The sequence below is a fragment of the Kogia breviceps genome, chromosome 11 (genome assembly GCF_026419965.1).
Source record: "Kogia breviceps isolate mKogBre1 chromosome 11, mKogBre1 haplotype 1, whole genome shotgun sequence".
In the NCBI taxonomy this organism is placed as follows: Eukaryota; Metazoa; Chordata; class Mammalia; order Artiodactyla; family Physeteridae; genus Kogia; species Kogia breviceps.
The window spans coordinates 2,353,583-2,373,832 of record NC_081320.1 but is presented as its reverse complement, the minus strand read 5'-3'; the positions used below and the strand labels follow the sequence as shown (position 1 = coordinate 2,373,832).

The following is a 20,250-nucleotide window of genomic DNA, read 5'->3' as shown; positions in this document are numbered from 1 at the left end:
TTCTTTCAGTCCTTCATCCCCACAAGGTTAAGGGACGTGAACTTCAGCAAAATAATTAAAATAGTGCGCTTCCACAGACTCACAGACGGGCCCTTTGGATCACCTGGTGTCTAAGTTATCTCGGATAAGAATTCAGTGTCTGTGTGTGTGTCTTTCTTCCTTTCTGTCTGTCTTTCCTTCTGTCTGTCGTTTTCAACAAAAGGGGTTTTATTCTAGTGTGTCTTTGTGTTGAAGGTTTATTTTGGTCAGCATGCTTTTTATTAGTGGTGTAACTACCTGGACAACAATGAAATCCTGCAGACACTTCCTAAAGAACACGGGTGACCCTTTTAAAATGTTTTATGTAATTAGACCGTCTAGTTACGGCCTTGAGATGTGTACACACACACATATGTATATATGCTGATTCTGAAAACTACGGTTTGGGTTAGTGGAAAGAGCTTAAGACAAACACCTATCAGGACTTCTGGAGGATGGAGGACTATTCTATTTAAGAGGCTAACGTCAACTGTATACACAAAAGCTTACAAACCATCAGAATTGGTGTTACTGATGTAAGTCCTATCTGCTAGCATTCTGAGGCAGCGACTGTAAAATTTAAGTCCGTATTAAGATTTGCATTCTGACTTCCTTGTCCTGGTATTTTAGATAAGCTTTAGTACATTTTTGGTACCACATCATCAATTTTGGGTCATTCTCGCGTCCACTCCCACGTGCTGATCTCACAGGTGCAGGTTGCAGCAGAGGGGCCCTCGTCACGGAAGAGGACACGGAGGCACAGGACCGGCGGGGCGTGTGGTGGCTGAGCCGGGCCTGGGACCCATGGCCTTGTGCCACTTTGGTCCAGGTGTGTGTGTGTGGTTGAGACCCACTGCTGGCAGTTTTGTTCTCAGTCCGGGAAGACTTGTCTCCCTCAGGCTGTTCACAGAGTTAGAAGATCCCACTTCTTCTGCCCCGTTTTCATTATTCAGCTTCTGATCCACGGATACAATCAGCTGATGGCCAGTGTTGTCGTTGAAAATCGATTCCAGCCCGTTGCGGGAAAACTTGATGGCTTCCTTTTCGGGACAGCTTTATCCTGAGTAAGCGTCCTCATTGCGGCGGGACCTCCTGACACGTGGAACCCCGCATCTGGCCGTCGGCGCTGAGGCCTGGCGGGGCCGCTGCGCGGGGGGCTGACGAGAGGTGGGTGGGTCCCCTCCCTGGAAGCCCGGGTGTCAGATCCAGAAGCGTTTCCTAAGCGGCCCAGCTGTCCGTCCCCACGAGGCCGGAAGCAGGGTTCATCTTCAGCCAGGTCATTCGAAGAGAGACTTGTGTGTAGCTCTGTTCCGTGTCTGAAACCAGCATTCTCCCACTCGGGTCAAGTTTCCCACCGAGTCGCTGAGTAGATGTGAAATGCGGCTGGTTCTGCGGGAGGCCAGCGAGGCCACGCTGGCCCAGGTGGGCCTGGCCAGGGGGCCATATCCTGGTGTGCGTTCTGAGCTGGGCGACCACCTGGGCCGCCGACGGGCCTGGAGAGTGCTGTCCCATTGGGAACGGGGGAGAGGCCGAAGAAAGGGCCTGTGATAATCACGGCTTGTTTTTTCTTCGTAATGAAAGAAAAGAGACATTTGCCTGTAGCTCTGTCTGCAGATCAGGGGTCTGGGTGGCTCCCTGGGCGTGTTTTGCATGAAGTATGAGCTTCGGGCATGATGTTCACCTGCTGTAACCGGGGAGACTTCAGCTTGTGTTCAGCAGTCACATAATGTTACCCAGTAATTTGTTTTTCTGCATTGACATCTAAGAGAAACAGTACCTTTGGTTTTTTTTTTTTTTTTTTTTTTGCGGTACGCGGGCCTCTCACTGTTGTGGCCTCTCCCGTTGCAGAGCGAAGGCTCCGGAAGCGCAGACTCAGTGGCCATGGCTCACGGGCCCAGCCGCTCCACGGTATGTGGGATCTTCCTGGACCGGGGCACGAACCCGTGTCCCCTGCATCAGCAGGCTGGCTCTCAGCCACTGCGCCACCAGGGAAGCCCAGTACCTTTGTTTTTATTTATCTATATAATTTATTTTTAAAAATGTTTGTTGAGGTAGAGTTGATTTACAATGTTGTGTTGATTTCTGCTGTACAGCAAAGTGACACAGTTATACACGCATATACATTCTTTTTTTATATTCTTTTCCATGATGGTTTATCCCAGGACACTGAATAGAGTTCCCTGGGCTCTACGGTAGGACCTTCTTGTTTATCCATCCTGTATAGAATAGTTTACATCTGGTAACCCCAGCCTCCCAGGACCTCTTGGGTGAGGGCCTCCACGGTCCCAGAGACCTTGAAGTGTTTGCAGTCGGAGGTGGTTTTCTGCACAAAAGTGTACGCTTTCCTGATGGATTTGATCACAGGTTGTAATGAAGACCTGATCTGAAATGCTCATCCTTAACAGCGGTTGTGAATAAGCCCATAACCCACGTTAAGCGTGGTAGTGGGCAGACTGCATGTAGACCCAGCAAGAGAGCGGTTTTGGTCTCTGGGTTCATTTCTGTCTAAGGTGTGTGCTTTGTTCATTGACGCTTCGTCAGTGAAATGCTTTTCTCAAGGAAAACGCTGCCCCTCCATCTCTCACAGTCAGTCCCCAGGTGGCCAGGGCATCTTTACGTGAACTTGAAGCAGAGTCTTTGTTTGGGGCTTCTCCATTAGCTCAGATCCTGCACCTTTGTCTGGCTTTTCCGCCACACCGAGTGTCAGAGGACGGGGCTTCCAGAGCCCGGCCATCGTGCTTTTGCACTGGGCGGGTAAATTCTCCTGCACTAAGTTTGCTACTGGTGCGGTGGGTTTAGAGCTTTGGAGGCCTGCATTCTTCACTCTAAAGCCTACTAAGGAGAGCCTTTCACCTCTCTGAGATCGTTAAGCCCCATGTAATAAAAGTGGGTGTTAATATCTAACCCAGGTGGTTATTGGGACGGTTAAATATCACCGCCCGTGAGAGCATTGTGCATGCGGAAGGCAACCCAGACAGCTGTCCAGAGGCCCACGGGCATTGGCTTGGGGAGATCTGACTCAGGCGTGTTCACTTTTCAATGAACAATTTGACAACTACAACCGAAGTCCAGAAGGACCTATGAAAATACTAATACAGCGCAGGTGCTTGGCGGCACAGCTGTGTTTAGCTGGTGGCTTTCTCCAGTAAGCGGCACGTGTAAGGCCCACAGTGAGAAACCAGAATCCTCGGTCAGGACCCCCAAGTCCAGATACCAGAACGTTTGTTTCTGCAGAACCTGTCGTGTGACTGTAAACACTTGGCCGAGAGAAGGGCGCCTTCATCCTGTTGTACGTCTAACATCTTGTCCCAATCTCGTATCCCCACTGCGTTTGCCCGGTGCCTTGTCCTGTGTTAAATCGTACGTTTAAAACGAATCATGCAAGCCCTTAAAATAATGCCAGAGAATGCATAAAGAGGAATTCATTTTTTAATCAAAATTTATGACCTTGCCTTATAGCATTTTAATGAAAGCCCTATTGAATTATCCTTTTCTATTTGACTAAAATAGAATTCGACTTTTCTGTGGGATATTTAACGTTTCGGGCCATCATCATGCTGGAGGTGAATTAATAGATCTTGTCTGAGTGAACTGTCAGGATGGATCCCTTCTGGGTCTGAAGCGTAATTAAAGATGACAGTGAACCCCCTCGGAGGTCCACAGGGCCTCAGGGTCCCCTGAATCGATAGGTTGAGACTGGAAATGGTTACCCAGGTGTGGTGGCCATGAGGTGACAGCAAGTTCCACGGCCAGGGGGGAGGGGACTGCGGGTCCCCTCTGTCAGCTCCACTTGACTTCCTTGTAGTTTCAGGATGCTATCCTCAGATTCCTGCAGGGATTTTTTTTTTTTTTAAATTTTTATTGGAGTATCACTGATTTACAATGTTGTGTTAGTTTCAGGTGTACAGCAAAGTGAATCAGTTATACGTACATATATCTCTTCTTTTTCAGATTCTTTTCCCATAGAGGTCATAACAGAATATTGAGCAGAGTTCCCTGTTCTGTACAGTAGGTCCTTGTTAGGTGTCTATTTTATACAGAGTAGTGTGTGTATGTTCACCCCAATAAGCACAAAGCTGTGGGTTGGGGGGAAGGGGTGCACCTCTCTCAGTGAACGGCCAGTGCCGGAGATGGAGTCTCTAAATGATAGCCACGCTCTGTAATTCTTCTCCCTAATTAGGCCCCCAGACAGGCTTTTTGAATTTCCACTCGGCAGCTGCTCTTTTCTTTTCGGCAGTCTTTGAGGCCATGGGCAGGGGCATTGGGGCGAGGGGGCTGGGAGACACCTGGGAGCTTAGGTCCCTCAGCTACGGCCAAGGGTCCCCAACCCTCCCAGCCTCTGCCTCCGAGCCGGCCCAGGGCCTGGAAGGTGGAGCAAGGTGAGGGCGTTTCTGTTTGGGTTGAGGTCAGTAAATAGAAAGCACCTTTTTTTCCTGGGGTCTATTAAAAATAATGGTTTCAGGCAAATAAGTAATCAGTTATTTCTCAAGCAGTGACTTAAAATCAAACAAGCAAGTGGTCCTAATAGATGGTTCTTTCTGTTTCTTTTCAGATTTCCTATGTTCCTTTTCCACAGGTGATTTCCCGGATCATAATTCTCCGCTGAGGCTTGAGTTGGGTTTGAGAACTTGGAGAATTCCTGCAGCTTGGTGACTTGGGGGGTGCTGTCAGTTGAAGAATTCACTTGCTGAGGAGCTCCGTGCCGTGCGTCCTCTCTCATAACTGAGTGCCGAAGGTGAGTGCGGCTTCCTGCCTAAAACAGACGGGGGGACTTGCTGCTTTTGCCTCAGACGCCCGCTCTGCATTAGTGGAATGGCAAACGACGCAGCTCTGATTTGTTGAGCCTCGTAAAATGTGAGTTTCCAACGGATCTGGTTCAAAGATGAGACTCCCCGTTCCTGCTTTGGCACGTGGTGGCATCAGGCAGCTAGGGAGCAGGGCAGTGGGCTCACCCGACCTGTGAGCCCCCCTAGTGCCCCTCTTCAGGGGCCGGACAGGTAGTCTTGGGTCTGGAGGAGCCGGGCCTCCTGTGTGCCGCCTGGGCCGGGCTGGGGTGGTCCAGGATATATAGGAGCTGTCTTCAGGGTGAGCTCCATCCAGTGAAGCCCTCACCTTCATTCCAGTTTGGATGCTGGGGAGACAAGTCTACATCAGAACACGCAAATAGGTAAGGATCCCGAGGAAGGGTTTGCACGAGAAATCTGCTCGTGCATTAAAATCGTGCCTGTGTTACAGCGTGTGGATTGAGATCATAGCAGACACTGGACAAAAGCATGTGTCGTAACAGACATTTCTTAGCCCTCACAAATGGTTTGGGACGTTTGATTTAGCTTATAAGAGATGCCGTCTAATGGTTCAGTTCATCTGGGGTCCCAGCTCTGGCTGGGCAGTAGAAGTGCTTTATGAGAAGGTCCAATCTCACCTTCAGAGTGTTGCCCCGAAGTGTAGGGCTGACACCCAATTTTTATGAGCTTTCCTTCAAGACCTTATTTTGCTTCCATTAGTCACAAATTGCTTTGAACTATTCTATTTCTTTTTAAAAATTTTTATTTTACATTGGAGTGTAATTGATTTACAGTGTTGTGTTAGTTTCAGGTGTACAGCAAAATGATTCAGTCATATGTATGTATGACTGAATATATATACACACACACACATACCCACCTTTCCCCTCTGGTAACCGTCAGTTTGGCTTTAAACTATTCTTGGACGTATAACTTTGGACTATAAAATCTCTTCGTTTGATTGCTGTAGATTTATTAGTTTAATGTCAGTTAGAATTTTCCTTCATTTGGTCTAAAACTACTACTAAAAGTTTTGTAAGTCAGGTTTTTCTCCTCAACCACTTTTTTTTTTTTTTTTTTTTTTTGAAACACCTTGATTTCAGTGACGTTCCCCTTTGATATGTGGTGATTAGAAGGGCATGGAATCAATATGTAGTGTTTCATAGGGTAAGATGATGAGTTCTCCTTTATGATTTCTTTGGAGCAAAGGACAGTCTCCCACCTGTTTAAAGTGGGGAGGCGTCCATTATGATTTCCAGGTCTGGGTCCTGCTTTGGAATTGAGAGCCTAGAGCTCATCTCAGCAGCTGATCCAAGCCCTCCCCCTTACTGTGTCCCTGTAAGTGACCCTGAGGTCCCCCTTCCCCCAGGACATTGCTGGTTTTCACTGGCTTTACATCCCCCCAGACGCTGGTCGGACCCTCCAGGGTTTCCCTTCCAGACCTTATATGGGTGGAAAGCCTTTGGGCGTTTCATGTCTGACCCTGGGAGGTTTCCATTACATAAAAAAGTCTTGGCTATGACCATTCAGTGTTTTCAGTAGTCATTGAAGTGGAACCTTTTAAAACTTGGTCGTTTATAAATGCAGTCACGTATTAATCAGTTTGTCAGATTTCATGGGAATAGAAGCTAGGAATTAGTGCAGGTTCTGGAATCTGGTCATCAAAATTCTTTAGTGATTCACCAGTCATGGAGTCTGACCGGACTTCTTTAGATGGTCTTGGCCACGGGTGACATTGATAGACTCTCAGTGACTGTCAGGGTCCTCTTCCAGAAAGTGGTGAGTCGGGGAAGTCGCATGCTTAATTGGGGCAGTCTGTCCTGCACAATTGCCCGGGAGAAGTCTGTCACCATCACACAAACAAGAGCCGATGCCTGGGTACCACAGAGGCACAGTCATACATAGATTATCACGCGGATATACTTAACAAAAATATTTATATGCACGTAATTTTAAATAATTACTCCTATAAGTTTATGAGAGCCACACCAAAGCCCTGATTTACTTATTAAAAATTACTTTCATGGTGTTGAAAACTGTCCAGTGGGAAAACCACTAGGGCTGTCCATTCGTGTAATAAATATTGACTGTGAGCACAGCTGGATTCTGGGCTGTTTCTCCATCAGTGACTGTTTTCGCAGCTACAAAAATAGATGAAATACAGTTCCGGACTCTCTGTCTCGTGTCCTTGTGGGATGGGGTGCTACCCTGACAGCTCTGGGGCTCTGGTGACAGCTGCAGTCAGGCTCTTAGAGCAAGTTTCAGGTGCCCGAGGCAGGGTGAACTGAGTGAGTTTTAAAGAAGCGGGGAGTGGGGCCGAGGCGTCATGGGTCCCGTGGCACAGGGCAGGCTGGGTGGCTTAGCGGGGAAGCGGTCTCCACATCGTTTAAGCAGTAACGGGTGGGAACCCGCACGTGCTGCTGGGTCAGGGGTCTTTGATGTGCCCACAGGAAAAGTGACGGCTTGGCCAGCCTGTCACTTGCCCTGTCCTGGAAAGAAAGGAAAGCAGCGCCGACCTGGTAAAGTGCTACGTGAGGGGTCAGCCTCGGAAGCGTTTCCCCGCTGCCGGGCACCCCCAGCTGATGCCGTCTCAGCCTGCCTACCCCTGGGGCTGGGCCGAGGGATGTCTGAGCTGCATCTCAGACGAGGGGGTCCCTGAGCCCCCTGTGTCCAGGGGCTGCATTTCCCTGCCCTGTATTCTTGTCTCCCAGCTCACTCCTCCATGCACACGCGGCGCACACGCACACACACGCACGCACACGCGCCCACACACACCGCACACTCTGAAGTTACGGACCTCAGAACTCCCTGGCTTGACTTTGCCTGATGCAGGGGAAGTGGAGCTCATGGGAGGAGCGTGGCCGCAAGCCCCTTCCTTTCCCACTGGAATGAACTTGACACTGTATAGTCTGGGCTTCATTCTTCCCTGGATAACTGAACACTGACTGTGATTCACTGTTGTGGGAAGCTGGCTGGTGTTTCCTGGGGATGGAGGATGTGAACAGCGTCATATGCTGTACGGAAGATTGTTTATCTTTTGAAAATCTACTTGGAGACTTTTTCAGGAGAGAAGCCTGGTGAGTGGAAGGACGTGGGCGTTATGGGGACAAGACTTATGGGTAGAGGAAAGTAATTGAGACCTGGATTTCAGACTGTGTCAGCTGCTGATGTGAATACCCAAAATGTAAATGTGAGCACAGACATCATTTTCTTTCTTTTTTTTTTTTTTGAGCTTTATTGAGGGATAATTGACAAATAAAATTGTAAGATATTTAAAGCGTACACTGTGCTGATTTGATACACATATGCGTTGTGAAAGGATCCCCCCATCTAGTTAATTAACACACCCATCACTTCACTATTTATCCTTTTCTAAAAATGAGAACAGTTAGGTTCTCCTCTCTTAGCAAATTTGAATTATATAATAGTGTTATCAACTGTAGTCACCATGTTTTACATTAGATCCTCAGACCTTATTCATCTTAGAGCTGAAATCTTTTTACCAGCCTCTCCCTGTTTCCTCCACCCCCCAGCCTGTAGCAGCCACTTTTTTACTCCCTATTTCTATGACTTGGACTTTAAAAAAAAAATTCCAGATGTAAATGCTACCATGTACTGTCTGTCTTTCTCTGTCTGACTTATTTCACTTAGCCTAATGCCCTCAAGGTCTGTCCATGTTGTCACAAATGGCAGAATTTCCTTCCTTTTTGTGGTTGAACAGTATTCCTGTGTGTATATATGTGTGTTTACATGCATATACATACCTCTGTATCGCATCTTCTTTACCCATTCATCCGTTGATGGACACTTAGGTTGTTTCCATATCTTGGCTTTCATGGCTACTGCTGTAGTGAACATGGAGGTACAGATATCTCTTCCAGATCCTGTTTTCATTTCCTTTTTTTAGATACCCAGAAGTAGGATTATTGGATCACAGGATAGTTCGGTTTTTAATTTTTTTGAGGAACCTCCATACTGTTTGTTCTCCATAGTGGCTGCACCAATTTACATGCCCACCAACAGTGCACGAGGGTTCCCTTTTCTCCACGCCCTCATCAGACACTTGTTATCTCCTGTCCCTTTGATGATAGCCGCTCTGACAGGTGTGAGGTGATACGTGATTGTGGTTTTGATTTGCATTTCCCTGATGATTTAGTGATGTCGAGCACCTTTTCATGTGCCTGTTGGCCGTCTGCACATCTCTGCAAAAATGTCCTCTGCATATTTTTTAATCTGATTGTCTTTTTGCTATTGAGTTGTATGAGTTCTTTATATATTTTGGATATTAACCTCTTATCAAGTATATGATTTACAAATATTTTCTCCCGATTCGTTGGTTGCCTTTTCACTCTGTTGATGGTTTCCTTTGCTGAGCAGATGCTTGTTACTTATTTTTGGTTTTGTTGCCTTTGCTTTTGGTGTCAAATCCCAAAAATCATCACAAGAGAGATGTCAAGGAGCTCACCCCCTTTGTTTTCTTTTTAGGAGTTTTATGCTTTCAGGTCTTATGTTCAAGTCTTTAATCCATTTTGAGTTGATTTTTGTGTATGGTGTAAGATAGTGGTCCAGTTTCATTCTTTTTCATGTGGCTGTCCAGTTTTTCCAACACCATTTATTGAACAGACTGACCTTCCCCATTGTATGTTCTTGGCACCTATGTCGTAAACTAAGTGCCCATATAAGGCCAATTAAGTGACCTTATTTCTGTGTTCTCTATTCTGCTCTATTGATCTCAAGGTCTGTTTTTATGTCAATACCATACTGTTTTGATTACTATAGTTTTGACTATACAGTTGACCCTTGAACAACTTGGGTTTGAACGGTGGGGGTCCACTTTTACTCGGATTTTTTTCAATAGTAAATACGACAGTGCTGCACTTTCCATGGTTGGTTGAATCCATGGATGTGGATCTGCAGATACAGCAGAACTGTGGATCCAGAGGGCCAACTATAAGCTCTAAGTGGATTTTTGATTGCCCCTAATCCCTGCATTGTTCAAGGGTCAACGGCAGTTTGAAATCAGGGAGCGTGATGTCTCCAGCGTTGTTCTTCTTTCTCAAGATTACTTTGACTATTCAGGGTCTTTTGTGGTTCCGTACATATTTTGAGATAGTTTTTTCTATTTCTGAGACAAATGCCATTGGAATTTTGACAGTGATTGCATTGAGTCTGTAGATTTCTTTGGATAGAATGGACATTTTAACAATGTTAATTCTTCCAATCCATGAACATGGAAAATCTTTCCATTTATTTGTGTTTTCTTCAGCTTCTTTTTATCAGTGTCTTATCGTTTTCAGTATACAAGTCTTTCACCCTCTTGGTTAAATTTATTTCTAGGTATTTTATTCTTTTTGATACAGTTGTAAATGAGATTGTTTTCTTAGTTTCTCTTTCTGATAGTTCATTGTTAGTGTATACACACAACTGATTTTTGTATCTTTCAACTTAATTCATTTGTTCTCACAGTTTTTTGGTGGAGTCTTTAGGGTTTCCTTTCGAGTTTTTGATATTATGATGCATAATATCATGTCATCTGCAAATATAGACTGTTTTACTTCTTCCTTTTTGATTTGGGTCCATGTTATTTCTTTTTCTTGTCTGATTGCTGTGGCTAGAACTTCCAATACTGTGTTCAATAAGGGACAAGAGTGGGGATCCTTGTCTTGTTCCTGCTCTTAGAAGAAATGCTTTCAGCTTTTCACTGTTGAATATGTTGTTCGCTGTGGGCTTGTCATATATGACCTTTATTATGGTGAGTTATGTTCCCTCTATACCCATTTTGTTTAGTTTTTATCATAAATGAATATTTTGTCAAATTCTTTTTATGCATCTATTGAGATAATCATATGATTTTTGTCCTTCATTGTGTTAATGTGCTGTATCATGCAGATTGAGCTGCAGGTATTGAACTATCCTTGTGTCCCTGGGGTAAATCCCAATTGATCGTGGTATATGATCTTTTAATGTGCTGTTGAATTCAGATTCCTAGTATTTTGTTCAGTTTTGGTATCAGGGTGATGCTGACCTCTTATTTATTTATTTATTTATTTATTTATTTATTTATTTATTTATTTCAGCGCTGGGTCTTCGTTGCTGTGCAAGGGCTTTCTCTAGTTGTGGCGAGTGAGGGCTACTCTTCGTTGTAGTGCGTGGGCTTCTCATTTTGGTGGCTTCTCTTTGTGGTGGAGCACAGGCTCTAGGCATGCGGCTTCAGTAGTTATGGCACACGGGCTCAGTAGTTGTGGCTCGCAGGCTCTAGAGCACAGGCTCAGTAGTTGTGGCACACGGGCGTGGTTGCTCTGCCGCATGTGGGATCTTCCCCGGACCAGGGCTCAAACCCATGTCCCCTGCATTGGCAGGCGGATTCTTAACTACTGTGTCACCAGGGAAGGAGACGCTTACCTCTTAAAATGAGTTTGGAAGTGTTTTCTCCTCATTTTGGGGGAATAGTTTGAGAAGGATTGGTATTAATTCTTCAATTGTCTGATACAATTCACCAGTGAAGCCATCTGGTCCTGGACTTTTGTTTGTTGGGAGGTTTTTGATTATTGAGTCAACCTCCTAATAACTGGTATATTCAGATTTTTAATTTCTTCATTATTTAATATTGATAGGTTTGATGTTTCTAGGAATTTATCCACTTCTGGGATGTCCAATTTGTTGGTGTATAATTGTTCATAGTAATCTCTCACAATCCTTTTTATGTCTGTGATATCAGATGTAATGTCTCCTCTTTTTTTTTTTTTTTTTCTGATTTTGTTCGTTTGAGTCCTCTCTTTTTTCCTGGGTGAGTCTAGCTAAAGATTTGTCTATTTTCTTTGTCTTTTGAAAAAAAACAGCTCATAGTTTTACCGATCTTTTCTATGATCTTTTTAGACTCTATTTCATTTATTTCTGCTCTGATTTCTATACTTCCTTCTACTAACTTTGGGCTTCATTTGTTTTTTCTAGTTCCTTGAGGTGTAAAGTTGGTTGTTTATTTGGGATCTTTGTTTTTTCTTAATGTGGGTTTTTATCACTCTGAACTTCTCTTTTAGAACTGCTTTGAATGCATCCCATGAGGTTTGTTCTATTGTATTTCCATTTTCACTTGTCTCAAGGGTTTTTTTTTATTGAAGTATAGTTGATTTATAATATTATATTAGTTTCAGGTATACAACATAGTGATTCAATATTTTTATACGTTATACTCCATTTAAATTTATTACAAAATAATGGCTATGTTTTCCTGTGCTGTGCAATGTATCCTTGTTGCTTATACATAGTTGTTTGTACCTCTTAATGTCTCAAGATGTTTTTTGATTTCTTCTTTGACTCATTGGTTGTTCAGTAACATGCTGTTTAATTTCCACATATTTGTGAATTTTCCAGTGTTCCTCTTGTAACTGATTTCTAGTTTTACACCATTGTGATGGGAAAAGATGCTTGATGTGATTTCAGTCTTCTTAAATTTATTAATACTGGTTTGTGGCCTAACATGTGATATCCTGGAGAATGTTCCATGTGTGCCTTAGAAAAAATATGTATTCCTCTGCTGTTCGATGGACTGTTTTGTCAATGTCTGTTTAGTCCATCTGGTCTAGTGTGTAGTTTAAGTACAGATTTCCTCATTGATTTTCTGTCTGGATGATCTATCCACTGTTGAAAGTGGTATATTGAAGTGCCCTACTATTATTGTATTGCTATCTATTTCTCCCTTTAGGTCTGTTGATATTTGCTTTATATATTTAGGTGCTCCTATATTGGGTGCATAAATATTTACAAATGTTATTTTCTCTTGTTGGGTCAACTCCTTTATAATTATATGATTCCCTCCTTTGTCTCTTAGTACAGTCTTTGGCTTAAAGTCTATTTTGTCTGATATAGGAGTAAGCTACCCTGGGTTTTTTTGGTTTCCATTTGCATGGACTGTCTTTCCATCCCCTCACTTTCAGTCTGTGTGTGTCTTTAAAGGTGAAGTGACTCTTTTGTAGGCAGCATATAGATGGGTCTTGTTTTTTATTCATTCAGCCACTCTGTATTCTGATTGAAGGATTTATTCTATTTACATTCAAAGTAATTATTGATAGGTATGTACTTCCCTTTTACAAATTGTTTTCTTACTGTCTTTTAATTCTTTTGTTTCTTTTTTCACCTCTTTGTCTTTTTTCTTTGTGATTTACTGATTTTTTTGGAGTGGTATGCTTAAATATCTTTCTCTTTCTCTTTTGTGTCTCTGTTATAGATTTCTACTTTGTGGTTACCACGAGGCTTACATAAAACATCTTATAATAGTCTGTTTTAAGCCGATAACAATTTTAAGTCTGTACGCATCATTTTCCATTCTACTGTAGAAGCAGCAGTAGTTTGTTGAATTGTGCATCCAGCAGGAGAAAATAAGATAAGCATGTCAGTCACTTTCATGTTTGTAAAAATGCTATCCTGTCATATTTCTTTTAGTAAAGGAAATTTTTATTACTTGTCTTCATATCAGCCTCAATTTTTATAATGACAGTTTCCCAAGGTTCATATACTAAATAAAGTTGGCTTAAATTTACTCCTGTCTTTTGCCATATCCCAGCTTTTTGGTATTTTGGAGATTGCTGGTCACTCACTTTGCACCCACAGAGATTCTTTAGAAAGACTTTTCACATGCAAGACCCGTTTCTCTGCCATTAAGTTTCTAGGGTCACAGCTGTGGCTGGGAGGCTAGATACCTGAAAGTAACTTGTTGAGTTTCTGCCAAAATAGAAGGGACCATCCCGTCCCCTTACCACCACTCCCCCTTCACTGGGACCCCTGAGGCACCTGGGGTAGGGCGTCTGCAGCTGGACTAGTTGGGTCTTTCTAGGGGCTACGGAATGTCTAGGGATGGCAGTAGCCTTTGACGTTCCAGTCGATATGGTGGTTAGATCTGTAGTAATTGGTTAAATAGTTGGCCGATAGGTATCGAGCGTTGCTAAAAATATATATATATATATATATATATATATATATATTGCTGTGTTGATTCTACCACAGTTAACGTGCTGGTGAGTCAGTGGGAGCATCTGTACCGTACCGGGCACTTGCCAGGTGCTTGCCCCCCACCCCCATGTCTCCTGCAGGATATTATCTGCGGCTGGAATGCAGATCTTTTTACCGCCATTTCATAGGCAGAGACACTGAGCCTCAGGGGAGCAAAGAGGGTTGCCCAGGGTCACAGAGTGGAACCCACAAGCAGCGTTGTGTTCTGGCCACGAGCTGCTGCTTCCAAGCCGGCTCTGACCGGCTCTGACCTTGCGCGGCAATGACACGGCAGCGACCTGTTATCGGAGTGCTTACCTAGAACCTGGGACCCCTCGACGCTCTGAGACATGAAACAACTTGGCCAAAACCCTGTGCTCGTCGGGCAGGGTGGGCTGTGAACCCACATCTTCCTGACCGTGAATTTTATTTATTTACTTTCCCTAGCAAAATCTCGAGCAACCGAGGAGGGTCTGGAAGGGAGTCCCTTTCGGAAACCTAAAGAAGGGAGGAGAGAGGAAGGCTTTGGGAGGGGTTGGGGCGTAGGAGACAGGACCTGAATCTTCCAAAGGCCTGGGTACCTCCTGAAGACCCCCGGGCCAGCTCAGCAGGCCTCGGACCTGCACCTGTGCTCTTCCCCGATGTTGCCGTGTATTTGTGACTCCCCGCTGACCAACTGACCTCTGAGAGGGACGTCATCTGTGGAGGCTGAAGGACCTCCTACACTTCCTGTGGGGGGGGGTCACCCCTGGGGTACCCTGCTCTTCCCACGGCACCTGTGTCCAGAGCGAAGCTGCATAAAGTCGAGATTCACCGTTTCTTTACGTAGCGGCGAAATCATCCTTTTCTGCTGGTTGAGGTGACGGTCATAGTTTAGCCAAGCATTTCTCTTTTCTGTCACAGCCGACATGCCCCAGCAGTGTGGCTTCCTCGAAGGCCGGACACAAATTAAAAACACAAAAAGCGAACCCTTTCCCACCCCCACCCCCCCAGTTCTTTTCCTTAGCACAGATTGTAGAACTGAATTAATAACTTTGCAGTCGTTTCTCCACTCTCCTCTGAATTGCACCTTACGGTTTACGAAGGCATTTTCATATAAATTCTTTCGAAGATCAGGTGATGTGGCTATGTCTCCCCCCACCCCCATTTTATAAAAGGTGGAAAAGAGCCAGGAGAGGTTGCTTTACTTGCCAAGACGGCCCGGCCGACGGTGACCCGTGACTCGCGGCTGCCCCGGGGCTGCAGGGGGCTGGCCGCACACGCGCCATTTGCTCTCAGAGTCCCTGGACCGGGCGTGTAGAAGATGCAGCTGTGAGAGAGCGAATCTAAAAAAGAGGCCACACCGGCCGCACGGAGCTTTAAATAAAGCCCTGCAGCTCTCGAGGTTCCAAAAGTAGGAGAGGTGAAGTGTTTTTCTTGGCCTCCTTCCTCCCTCCAGAAAAGCAAAACATATTCCTGCTGTGTGTTTGTGTGTATTGCCGGGTAGGGGGGTGTAGGCTTTTGAAAAGCAAACTAGACCTTGAACGGGTACATCTTTTGGAGGTGATGGGTGTGTTTATTACCTTGTTTGCGGTGATGGTACCAAGTGTGTTTGCATACGTCCAGACTCACCCAACTGTACACGTTTGACACGTGCAGCTCCTTGAATAGTTAAGTGTGCCTCAGTAAAGCTGACAAGCACTGAAGTGCCACGGCAGGATGAGAATCCCCCTGCGGACCCCCCTGCGGTGCGTGCTGATCTGAAGGGGGTGTGTGGGAGAGGGCAGGGAGCAGCCCGGTGGTCCAGGAGCACTGCGGAGGGTTGGCAGTGGCCCCGGGGACCCCACCTCCCCCGTCACCGGTGTGGCTCGGTGCGGAGCTCAGGAGAGCACGCGGAGCTTTAGACCAGGATCGCCGTTCCCGTTGGCCTTTATCGTAGCACCACAAGTGCCTTCTTTGGAAACTCTGTGGCTCCAGGGTGCTAAGGTGGTTATAAAACTGTATGAATAACTCAGACCACGAGAGACCACAGTGTAAGGAGAGCGGCTTCCGGTGCTGTGTTAATGAACAGGATAGCAGCAGAAACAGGTTCTGAATGGAGGCCGGTTCCCTCAGTGCCTGCTGGGTGGGGTAACCGTGTCCCCCTGCTGGCCCCTGCCTGGGCGCCGACCCCACATCTCCCTGTGAGGCGGCACTTGCTTCCTGGGCCTCTCGGAGTCGACCTTGACCCACAGTCACATTGGCACGTGAATTGGTGGGAGTGGTGGGGACGCTCCCTGGCCCGCCCACCTTTCTGTGTGCAGAGCCCCCTGGGCGCACAAGGGCGAGCCGCGGTCAAGGACAGCCAGGGCGGCCCCCAGCCCACTGGGGAAGCAGAGGGCATCGTCCGCAGGTGGGGCGTTTCCGCAGAACGCTGCTTTCTGCTTGGGTCCCCCAGCTCTCAGGGAAGGAGTGGGAAATGGAGGGGATACGAGACCCCCTCCCCCAGTCCGACTGGCTTTGGTTGGAGGCTTTGGGGGTTTGTAGCCTATGCTCTGAACCCGAGTTCTTGAGGTAGATTTTGTGGCGCTTACAAAGGCTGAGAGGGACGTCCCGCGCCCAGATGGCAAGAGCCGGGAAAGCCGTCGACCCCAGGAGCGGCGGGAACATCTCCCCTGTCGGTAGCCTGGGTCCCTGGAGGCCTGTTTTGTGGGAGGAGCTGAATGCTGACAGGCCGTCCTGTCACCCGGAAGCTCACGATGAAGACAGTTCTGCAGAAGGTCGGTCGTGTTTTCCCAGTGGCTGGATCCCAACTTGTGCTCGGAACGGGAGCTCCCGGAGGAGGCGTCGGGTGCGCGGTGCAGGGGCTGAGCGCCCCATCGTGCGTGTCGCCCTCCGGGCCTTAGTTTCCGGGACAGTGACGTGGAGGGGCTGGGTGAGTGCTGGGTCTGTGATCCGGGCATCTAGGGACGGGACCGCAGCCAACCCCACAGGCTCTGGGCAAAGGTCAGGGCGCGCCGCGGCTTAGGCCCCTCCCGAGGCACAGCAGCCTCCTCGTGGCGCGCGTCCGCCACCCGAGTCCCACCTCCAGGACAGGCTCCGGGGCCCCCCTGAGCTTCAGCGGCTGAGGCTGCCGGCCCTGGTTCTCCCATTGGCCACGTGGGCCGGGCGCAGGGGGACGCGGACGCTGGATGAGGGGCTGGGGGCGGCGTGGCGAGGGACACACCGCAGCCCACCTCCCTCCGCTTTCCAGAAGAGTCACACGGGCCTCGGGTGCCCCGTGCCTGCCGGCCGCACTCTGGGCTGGGCAGGCAGGTCCGGGTCTCGGGGGCTGAAAGCTCCCCGGGATCCCAAGGAGCCGGCGGAGGAGAGACCCGAGTGTCAGCGCTTCATCAGAGACATCCCCGTACCTGGTTCCTTCGGGGGGTCGTGGGGGGGGCCTCTGAAAACACGCACTCCGGGCCCCGGCTCCAGGGACTTGAATTTGGGGAAGCCTAGACATTGGTGCTTTTCTGTGGAGCTTCCCGAGTCTTCCTGGTCACCAGTGTGGAAACTGCTGACCTGGACCCTGGGTTTTGCATCCCCTGCCGGCTGGGGCGCCGCGGGGCTCGTCTGGGGCTGGGGCCCAGTGAGGTCAGAGGGAGGCGGGGGGTCGGCCTCCTGGACCCGCCGGCTCCCCTTGTGCACGTTCACCCCTGCTGTGCCCTGGGCCACCTTGAGATGCGCACGGTCCTTGAGGGGCCGCCCGGGGTCCTCGGACCCCACGCCAGACCAACCTGGAGCGGGCCGAAGGGGCCTGAGCATCTGTATGTTCACACACCCGTCGTGCCCAGAGGGACCTTCTGAGCTCCTCCACTGGGGCGTTTCCATATAGTCACGCTGGAGATAATTCGCGAGCCTTTAAAAAATTGCGTTCCGTGCCTAATTACACTGTGTGTTGGCAGTTGTGGTTTTTGATCCTGGCAGGGAGCTAACCCTCGAGGGAGACTGCTCTTTTAGGCGCAGAAATCAAACAACAAGCACGGCAGAGAAACAGGCAGCAGCGCCGGGCACCGTGGGCTCAGCTCACAGCAGGCCCAGGAGCCGATACCTGCCCTCCACGCCTTGTGTTCTGTGCTTGGAGATTGCAGCCGGGGGGCGGAGGTTCTTGGTGGAGAAATCACATGGCAGAGTCTGTATTATTTGTGTGAAAGGGAAATGGTCATTTCTCTTCTTTTAGGGATTTCTTGCCCAGTGGGGCCAGTATCTGGGTCACCTGCAGGGAAGGGATGGGAACCGGTTCCACTTTCATAGAAGGCAGTGCACGTGGTCAGTCCCGCTCTGTCCCTTGTGTCATACCCTACAAACCCCGAAGAGCTTCGCGATGGCTTCCCTTCCAGCACTGGACCCTCCAGCCCTCAGGGTCCGAGCCCCTGCCGCCTACGCGTCCTGACCATCGGGATCGGAGGTCCTGGCCCTGCAGGATCCCAGCGGGTCCTCGGATCACCAGAAGGTGATTTACGCTGTGCCCTTCCTGACTCAAGGGCTGGGCCTCGCATGTTCCCTGCCCCTGGGAGGCTGACCCCGGGAGACCCAGTTCTGTCCCCACGGGTGTTTTGCTTGCAGCGTGGATGGCATTTGCGGGGGGCTGGGGAGGCTGTCACTTTGACTGTCTCAGGGATGGAAAACTTGAGGGGGGCTGGTGTTCAGAACACCTGGTCACTCAGGGCTTGTCCAGCAAAAATATAACTAACATGCCGGACAATTCTTATTCCCAAATGAGAGCCAGGTTCCAGATGGGTTCCCGGGTAAAGGGCCCCGAACTCCTTTGACCAGCGCAGCCCCGGGGCGGGGGCCGGTCCTGACCGGCCCCCACGGCACCCCCTCCCCGTCAGCGTGAAATACCAGCCACGTCTGTGTCCTTCACTCTCCTGGCATGCTTTATAGACGTTCTATATGTGTGTGCATATGTTGACAACAAAAGGATGGAAGAGATAGACCGCGGAAACAAGAATCACGACGGAAAGAAAGCAGGAACGTCTGTGTTAACGTCAGATAAAGTGTCTTTCAGGCTGAGGCTGAGCCGCGGGTGTGGACGGTCACCCCAGGACCCGCATCACACACGTCACAGTGGTTGCCATGTGTCCTCAGGCTGTGGGTCCCTCAGGCTCGCCCTGTTTTTATGACCTGGCCGTGGCAGTGTTGAGGAGGACGTGTTGGGTGCCCCTCGGGTGGGATTTGTCTGCTCTTTTTCTCCTCGTTGGACTGGGATAGTGTGTCTTTGGCGGGAGGACCACGGAGGTAAAGTGCCATCTTCACCGCAGGGCACCTGAGCTGTCGGTGAGTTGGCGTGGCTGTCAGCGGTCCCCTGTCTGCTCTTGTCCTCTCTGGGAGGGCGTCTCCGGGTGCCGCCCGCCCTGAGGGTGGGAGTTAGGGTTCGACCTCCTCCGGCGGGGAGGCTCCATGGCACTTCCTTGAATTCTCCTGGGGAAGTTGGTCTTCTCCCCCAGTGGTTTACTTACTCGGCCATCCACTGCCTTGCTCCTTGCTCATTTATTCTCATTTACGGCCCGACGTAAGCAGGGCGGCTCTGCGTGCAGCTTGCGGGCCCCCCCACCGCCCCAGCGCAGAGGTTCTCTGCGTGGAGATGCTTCCCGTGTGCCGTGTCAGCGCCCGGCTTTACCAGATGACCCCCACGTTTTCTTCCCGGGCAGGGCTGCCGTGTTCCTGTCTTGGCAGAACACGAGGACTCCCACTGCCCCCGGCCGCCCTGACACTCACGCCATCACCTGGTCCGTTTCTAGCGTAAGAAGGCATCTGACTGTCATCTCAGATCACGGACGAGGAGGTGGAGCTTCTTCCGTGTCGATTCATCGTCTGTGCCGTCCTTCTGGGCAATGACTTGGTGTTCACTTGCTTTCAGTTGGGTTGTTGGTCTGTTTCTTCATGAATTGCAGGACTCTTTATGTATTCTAGGTACCAGTCCTTTGTTACTGTGTGTACTGGTTTCGTTACAAGCATATCTCATCATGTTTTGATCTGTGAAGATCGATAATTCTCACTTGAGAATCCAGACTTTGGACAGAGTCTTTTACTGTGCCAGCAGTGGCACAAATGTCATACCACTATTGATAAACCTTAATGCTTTCTTATAAAAGGGAGTCTCGTATTCTTATAACTCTGCTGGAAGGATTTTTATATGTATTTTGTGTTGTTTCAGGGTTCAGCAACCTATTTTTAAATTTGGGGGCTGATGAAGATAAACGCAAGGTTTCGAAATGCCGGAATTTTATTGACAGTACCTCACTGATTTTTGCCAGGTATATCATAGAGTCTGAGACGGTGCCTTCTCGGTAGATTAATGCGCTTTGCGAAACTTTCATCTTTTCTTTTCTGGTGCTGCTCTCACCGGCGTCAGAAAACGTTGGAAGATTCACCCTTCCTTATTGATCTGTATTTCATGAATATTTATGTATATTCCATGTAGTTCCCCCATTTTATTCGAAGTAGCTGAACGACATAAAAT

General features: G+C 48.2%; 1 protein-coding gene across 3 annotated transcripts in view; it reads left to right on the top strand.

Moving 5' to 3' along the window:
• Nucleotides 1-20,250, top strand: part of NCK2 (NCK adaptor protein 2) — a 126,131-nt gene that overhangs the window by 50,943 nt on the left and 54,938 nt on the right. Inside the window, exon 2 of one of the 3 annotated variants that reach the window (XM_067007012.1) lies at nt 4,595-4,753. The gene's annotated coding sequence lies outside the window, so the exon portion shown is untranslated. Of the gene's footprint in view, nt 1-4,570; nt 4,754-4,834; nt 5,186-20,250 lie in introns of those variants that run through there. The other 2 variants (XM_059079544.2, XM_067007013.1) reach the window with 2 other exon arrangements.